The 7,394-nt window shown below is 40.2% G+C and overlaps 1 long non-coding RNA gene across 1 annotated transcript in view; it reads left to right on the top strand.

The window, feature by feature from the left end:
- The first annotated feature begins 278 nt into the window (after window positions 1-278).
- The window catches only part of LOC106734814 (uncharacterized), a 20,746-nt gene continuing 13,630 nt past the window's right edge, over window positions 279-7,394 (top strand). The window contains exon 1 of the long non-coding RNA XR_001370366.2: window positions 279-1,402. This is a non-coding gene — a long non-coding RNA (uncharacterized LOC106734814). The remainder of the gene's footprint in view (window positions 1,403-7,394) is intronic.

The following is a 7,394-nucleotide window of genomic DNA, read 5'->3' as shown; positions in this document are numbered from 1 at the left end:
TCACGTTATAGGGGCGGGATCGGCCAATCAAGGTCCGGTCGCGTGGGACGTCACTGCCAGCCAATGGGGAGGCGGTGCATCAGGGTGGGGGCGGGAGAAGCTGCGGTCCTGTGATTGGTGGAATGCGCCGGGGAGGCCTTGGGGGCTTGGGGCGTCGGGGAGTGAGCGAGGTGGACGGGGCTGTGTGCGCTAGCGGAGACAAAGCGGTAGCTGTAGTGGCTGTGGTGGCGGCTACAGAGCTGCCTTCAACGCTGAGTTTCGTGGTGCTGAGTCCAGTCGGGCGGCGGCAGAGGCGGCGGCAGCAGCAGTAGCAGCAGCACATGGTTCCAAGAGCGCCCTGCGGTTGTTGGGTTCCAATTCCGCGGGGAGGGACAAAGGCAGCGACGAGCTCCCGGCAACGCCCGGTTGGGTGGTGCGCTCGCTACTGCTCTTGATCCTGGCCTTGAAAGCTAGTGGTAACTCCTTTCCGTGAGGAGGTGACCACGGGACCGAGGCCCAGGAAGGGCCTGAGAGGCTGAGGCCGCTGTCTGAGGGAAGTGGGGGAGGGGCGCGGCCCTCCCTTTGGTGATTTGGGCGGGTCAATTGTGAGGCCCTCCTGTGGGCTTGCGTGAGGTAATTTACCCACCACCCAGAGGAGATTGGGGTGGGACAGCAAGTCGGGTTTGCCTCGGCTTTGAAAAAGGAAATCTTCAGTCAGCGCCAAGGAGCTCTTTCAGTTGGGAAGTACTGAAGCCGGAACTACCGCCATATGTACCCGATCAACATTGTGGTACTCAGTCTAGAGCCTATTTAAGAATCTTGTCATCTGGTGGCGAAGACAATGGGTGACTGTTTAGTTTTATGACAGAAGTGGGTAAATTCCGGGTTGGTAAGTATCCAGATTGGTAAAGTTCCTGATCACAGGAAGTTTATGGGAACAGCAGCAACAAAAGACTAAAAGAATACGAAGATGCAACAGTAATAAACCACCAATTTAAGGACCATATATTCCAGGATAATCAACATTCAGCTCGTCCTCTGAATTGAACTATTGCCAACTAAAGTTAAAAGCTCCTCAGAACCGTAGATTTATGACGTAGTTCTTTCTGAAAAATTACGTCACAGTCATTGAGAAGATTAAAAAAAAACCGCAGAAGAAATCAACTGTAGTTTTAAACATCTCTTTGAATATCTTTGAATATATTCCAGATAAACATTAGGTAACTTTGTTTAATCATCATTCAGGAGTGCAGACTTACTAAACCTTTATTGGAAGAAATCCTAGAAAAATCTATTCCGTTATAAAGTTAAACTGCTCAGTTAGTGGGTAGAAGACTGGAGAACTCATTGAAGTCATGGCCTTCACAAATTACAGCAGTCTGAATCGAGCTCAGCTAACCTTTGAATATCTGCACACAAATTCGTAAGTATCCAGTAGTTGCCACTGGTTACCAATAACTCAATCCTTGATGTTAATATGAAAATCCTTTCCCCAGAAAATTTTCCCTTTTTTGGGATGTATCCCTGGAGTGTAAATATGTCACTGGATATCTTGAGCTCTGTATTGAAGAACTGAGATCAGTGAAATATGCGTTGCTAATCCAGAAGATCTGATTTTCATTTGTTGGATCAGAATTTTCCAAATACAAACTATAGTTATTTGAAGTTGATATGTTGAGTGTCAAGTGTCTGATAGAAATCCAAGAAGTATTGCTCTTTGGATCGCCAAAAATTGGACTATTAGTATCAACTGTTTCTCCTCTTTAGTGACAACAGCTCAAACCATTGGGTTTATAACAAGTGTTTCTAACAACAACCAAAAAATGAAGACATTTAAATCACAACTTGTGGGAAGAAAATTTTAATTTTTTTCAGCAAACAGTTTTGGTCCCTACATACAATATAGTTTGTATATGCTAAGCAGAAAGTGACAACTTCTTTAAACCGTTGATTTAGATAGTCTTTCCTCAAAATGTGTGAAATCACAGAAGCATACTGGGTTCATGGTTCTTGAGTTCCTGAAGAGATGATCATCACTCCAGTTTGATCTGGAATGTTTTAGGGTTAATTCTTATGCCCACTCTCTTGGAATTTATCCAAGAGATAAATGGAGTCAAAACTCTAGCTTTAATACGTTCACTTTTTATTTTTGAGATGAAGGTAAGTATTTTACCATTTTAGTACCTAGAGAGGTTGTGAGCAGCTAAATGAATAGCCCAGAGTTACCTGAAGGGCCATCTTCAGAGTCGAGAGTGTAGAGTTAAGTTACCCAGTAAGAGTAGTACAGTATTTTTAGTCTTTTATGGAAAAGACAGCATACGGTTTGTGATTTCATAATGACTTAATTTTTCCTATAGTGGAAATAAAATTTTTTTGAGTGGTGAGTAAATTTTCAAATATTGAGACATCAGTTTTATTTTGTGTTATTTAGGAAGCTTATTCTAGATTGTTTTCAAGCAGGTAATGTAGAGGTCACCTAGGTAAATTCTCATACTTACAGATGATGAATTTGAAACCCAGTTAAATGAACTTGCCATCAGCTAATAGCACAGCCTTGGGAAAACCTTCCGTGTCTTTTATATTTGAACTGCCTTGTTAAGAACAATCTATTGAAGCCCACTTAGATGTTCATGGATGATTGTGTTTCATAAATCATTATCTCAGTTCTGAATTTTCAATGACAGGATAAGTTTGGAATTATAGACATGATAATCTTGGAAGATTATAAAGAACTTCAGAATCTGGGTTCTTCCAATCTCACCAAAGACTTTATGTATTAAATATTAGTAACAACAGTAATTGCTTCATGCCAGTCAGTTTTAAATGTTGTCTGCAGTAATCTTTACATTAATCTTTTATGTTTAAGGATTATTTCTATTTTGTCTTTGAGGAAACTGAGGATCAAAGAGATTGAGTTATACACTAATGATTACACGCCTGCTAAATAGCAAACTTAAGGTGCTGAGATTTAAGGCAATAAAATTTAACTGGTCACAGTGGTTAATGCATTTAGCCATTAGTCAATTTTATCTTCAAGGGCCTGTCTTCTTGTCTATAAAGCAAAAGGTATACCATGCATTCTAAAAGTTATCAGTTTTAGGGAGACAAGCAGGTTGTGTAGTGGTTATGGTCCTAGATTCCCACATGATTGACTGCTGTTCAAGTCCTGGACCTGGTGGCTTGAAACTCATGCTGGGTTCATGTGCGTACATATCCCGAATCCCTAGAAGAGAACGGAGGAGAAGAGATTGTGGCATGGCCATTCCCCCTAGGGGCTGATTTCTCACTTTCCCGCTCAGTCTCTCTCTGGCAAGCACACATACCTTATGACAAAAACCTAAAAAAATAAAGGTTTTCATTTTAGTTTATCTCAATGTGTCTGATTTCAGGATTCTGGGTTATTTCCTCCTATTTTTTCCCTCAAATTAATATTTATAACTTGTTAACAATAGACGGACAGCATCAAGGCAAAGAAGCAAACCTCAGAATAGTTTCATGTTTGTAAAGTTGGAGAGTTTTTTGTGAATTTGACTTACTGTGTCCTATTGGATCCACCTGCTTGCATGAACATTTGAGAGTTAGAATTTTAGAAACTCTGAAATTTATCTGGATTATCACTTTGACCTTTGCAGTTCTACTTTGAATATGTCTAGTTCTACTGGAAGAGAATATGAACCCAAGATAAGGATTTTTTAACTAGTTTCAAGAAATATTTTTATTATGGTGACTTTATTGGAAGTTCCATTTAAAAAAATATTTAACTTTATTTATTGATTTGACCAGAGAGTGACAGAATGAGAGAGAGAGAAAGTGAGAAAGTAAGCTGCCAGGTCAGGGACTTGAACAGCAATCAGTCATGTGGGAGTCCAGCACCCCTAACCACTATGCCACCTGCTGGCCCCTAGAAGTTCATTTTTAGAGAGGGGTGAAATTTGTAATTTCTCACGTTATGTGACCTGTTACTTATAATGATGGAGGATAAATTTCTAGTGTTATGTGGTTTAATAGGTTATCTTCAGAGAAGAGAAGATTTGTTTCCTTTAGTTCTGTTAACATTTTTAAAAAACAAGACTCTGTTCTAAGGTGTCTGACATCTATAGTATTTCTGTAGGGTAAATTTTAAAAGAAATGGTCCTTTGCTTACTTCTCATATAATACAGACTTGCAAGGATTGGCCAGAACAGAATGGTGGGAATCTGTGGTGCAGTGAAAAGACTAGGCTTAGGAGCTAGCCATGCCTGGATTTGACTGCTTCCTGGCTCAGTCCTTGGGCAGGTCAACTTTTTGAACCTCAGTTTCTTCATCTATAAGATGAGATTAATCTGACAGGCAATGCTTATAAGGACAATGTAAAATAATGTCTATGAAGTTCTTTGCTCATACGTGGCCCACAGTAAACATCAAGTAGATGATTGTTCTGTTTCTAGTATTAGTTTATATAAACCTAAAGTTGGTCAGTTTGGTGGCAACTTGCTGTTTGGTGCTAGTCATTAGACAAATTTTACTAAATTTTAGAGCATCTGTTGAAGGCAATAAATGTCTATTTTGAACTTTTTTGGTATCACATCTGTGGTACGTCTTTTTTTTTTTTTTTGGTTATCTTATCTCTTGGTTACATCAGTTTAAAGCAGGCCTTGGAAATTTTCATTACAGTCTGAAAATCTTAGTCTAGTTTCTTTTAATATTGGATGTTGCTTATAGGAAATGATAAAAGTTAGTTTTTAAAAGGAGTTACTGCTTGTTGGTAATGCGTTTTGTGTCTACTGTTCCCAATAAAATGGTGTAAGATACATTACCTTAAGTCGCTTTATTTGCAGTACCAGTAAGTGGTCTGAGATAGCTGGCTGCTCAAGTATAAGATGACTAATTTTTATGTCTGTTCCTATTGGCATATTTTTTTCTTTTTTATGGAGAGGTTTTTGCTACAGGGCGCATGCGCTCACCAGAAAGACAGAGAGAGACAGAGAGACAGAAAGCGAGAAATCACTCCCCAGGAGGGATGGCCACGCTGCAATCCCTTCTCCATTCTACTTTTGGGATCTTGGGCACGCAAGCACATATGCCCGGAGTGAGTTTAAGCCATTGGGTCCAGGACTTGAACCTTAGTCGACTACATGGGAGTCCAGCGACATAGCCATTACACTAACTGCTGGTCCCCCTATTGGCATATTTATCTTGGCCATGTGCTGCTTCTGGGTGGTTTTATTTGTATGTGAAGTGAATCTAAAGGAGCCTATTAGCTCAGAGACTTGTTTTTCTTATGATTTAAAAGCCTGTTGAAATGTAGGTTCACATTCTAAATATATAATATGAAAGCCATTCAAATGTAAAATATTGGCTCCAGAATTTCTCAGCTATATTTTCTAGCAATTAAGTCAATTAACTTAACTGTTGTCCGAATATCCAAGAACTCTACTGAAGCTATAACCATCTGATGGGTTTGTGGTTAATCTATTGGTTTAAATTCAGGCTGAAAATAAATAGGGAGATCTTTTTTCTTACATAACTAGTGAGTTTGTCCCTGGAAATGCTAAACTGTGGAACTGTTTCTGCTGTGGCACAAATGGTATAAAAGCCACAATCACATTGAAAGCGAAAACGATATTAAAAATCTTTCTTTTCTGGTTGATTGATCTTTCTTGGGTCATACATAAAGAATCTTTGGGTCTGAGAAAAATTTCTTTTGATATTCATTCTGTCTTTAATGCTAGTTAGGAATGAGTGCACCTTTGGGATATGATTTGGAAGAAAAAAACCTTATGCAGTTGGTATTTTTTGATTTTATGACTTCTTTTTTTGGGGGGGAGGGGAGGTTTTTGCTATAGGGCGAGTGCACTTGACCATAAAGACAGACATAGAGAGACAGAAAGCAAGAAATCACCCCCCTAGGGGGATCGCCACGCTGCAATCCCTTCTCCTTTTGGGATCTTGGGCACACCCTCACACACACCCAGCATGAGTTTAAGCCACCGGGTCCAGGACTCAAACCACAGTCAACTACATGGGAGTCCAACAATATAGCCATTATGCCAACTGCTGGTCCTGATTTTTATGATTTTTAAGACACGTTTAGCACACTGACTTTAGTATCTGGAAGATCCATTATTAATCAGTTGGAAGTCTGTAGAGAATTCTAGTATTGTCTCTGACCTTAACAGCTGTTGTCACAAAAGGCTCCTTTTATGATGTACACTACTATGACAAAAGTACCCCTTAGCTACATTCTATGGATGTCTGATAGCTTATCTGAAATATGTATGTGTGGAATAGCATTGATACTGTGTGGAACAACTAAGACCATTTGGATTTTTTTTTTTAAAGATCCTAAATGTACCAGGCACATTTCTAAACATTATATAGAAAGCAGTGAAAGCTTGTCTATAGGTACTTTGTGCTTGCCCTTTTGAAATCTACCCATTTGATTCTGAATGTATTTTGTTCATTATTTAATTTTATTTATTGTTATCATTATTAATTTTTTAAAAAATTGACCAGAGAGAGAAAAAAAGAGAGAGAGGGAAAGTGAGAAAGCAAGCTGCCAGGTCTGGGACTTGAACTGGGGTTGGTCCTGTGGGAGTCCAGCATTGAAACTACTATGCCACCTGCCAGTCCCTGAATGTCTTATTTTCATGTGAAGCAGTGAGAAATGTGTATTGCACGGACCAGCAGTTAGCATAATGGCTATGTCGCTGGACTCCCATGTAGTCGACCAGGGTTCGAGTCCCAGACCCAGTGGCTGAAAACTCACACCGGGCGCGTGTGCATGTGTGCCCAAGATCCTGAGAGGAGAATGGAGGAGAAGGGATTGTGGCATGGCCATCCCCCCTGGGGGTTGATTTCTCACTTTCTGTCTCTCTGTCTCTCTCTGTCTTTCTGGCGAGTGCACGCACCCTATAGCAAAAAAACTCCAAAAAAAGAAAAAAAAGAAATATGTATTGCAGAGAAACAATGATTTCTGATATTGATTTTCTTGTTCTTAGGGCAAAGAGTGTCAGAATTAGTTTTCCATGTTATTCATATTCACCCTTCTGACTACCAGAAAGACCAGAAATTTAATCCCTTTTTTTTTCTTCTTCAAAGAGATTTTTGCCTTATGGTGAGTGCACTCGCCAGAGAGAGAGACAGTGAGAGGGAAAGTGAGAAGTTACTCCCCAGAGGGGATAACCATGCCACAGTCCCTTCTCCATTCTCCTCCTGGGATCTTGGACACTAACACATACACATACACTGTGAGTTTGAAGCCATTGGGTCTGGGACTTGAACCTGGTTGGCCAGATGGGAGTCCAGAGATGTAACCTACTATGCCACCTGCAGGCCCCCAGAAACTTCATTCTTTAACTTATTTATTTCAAAGTTAATTATGGTCTCATTCTTACTATGGATGTGCTCTTCCCTCCCCCCCCCCCCCGGGGGCA

Source organism: Tupaia chinensis, unplaced genomic scaffold (genome assembly GCF_000334495.1).
Source record: "Tupaia chinensis unplaced genomic scaffold, TupChi_1.0 Scaffold000226_1, whole genome shotgun sequence".
Lineage (NCBI taxonomy): Eukaryota > Metazoa > Chordata > Mammalia > Scandentia > Tupaiidae > Tupaia > Tupaia belangeri.
Note: the sequence above shows the minus strand (reverse complement) of the source record. Positions and strands in the feature narration are given on the sequence as shown.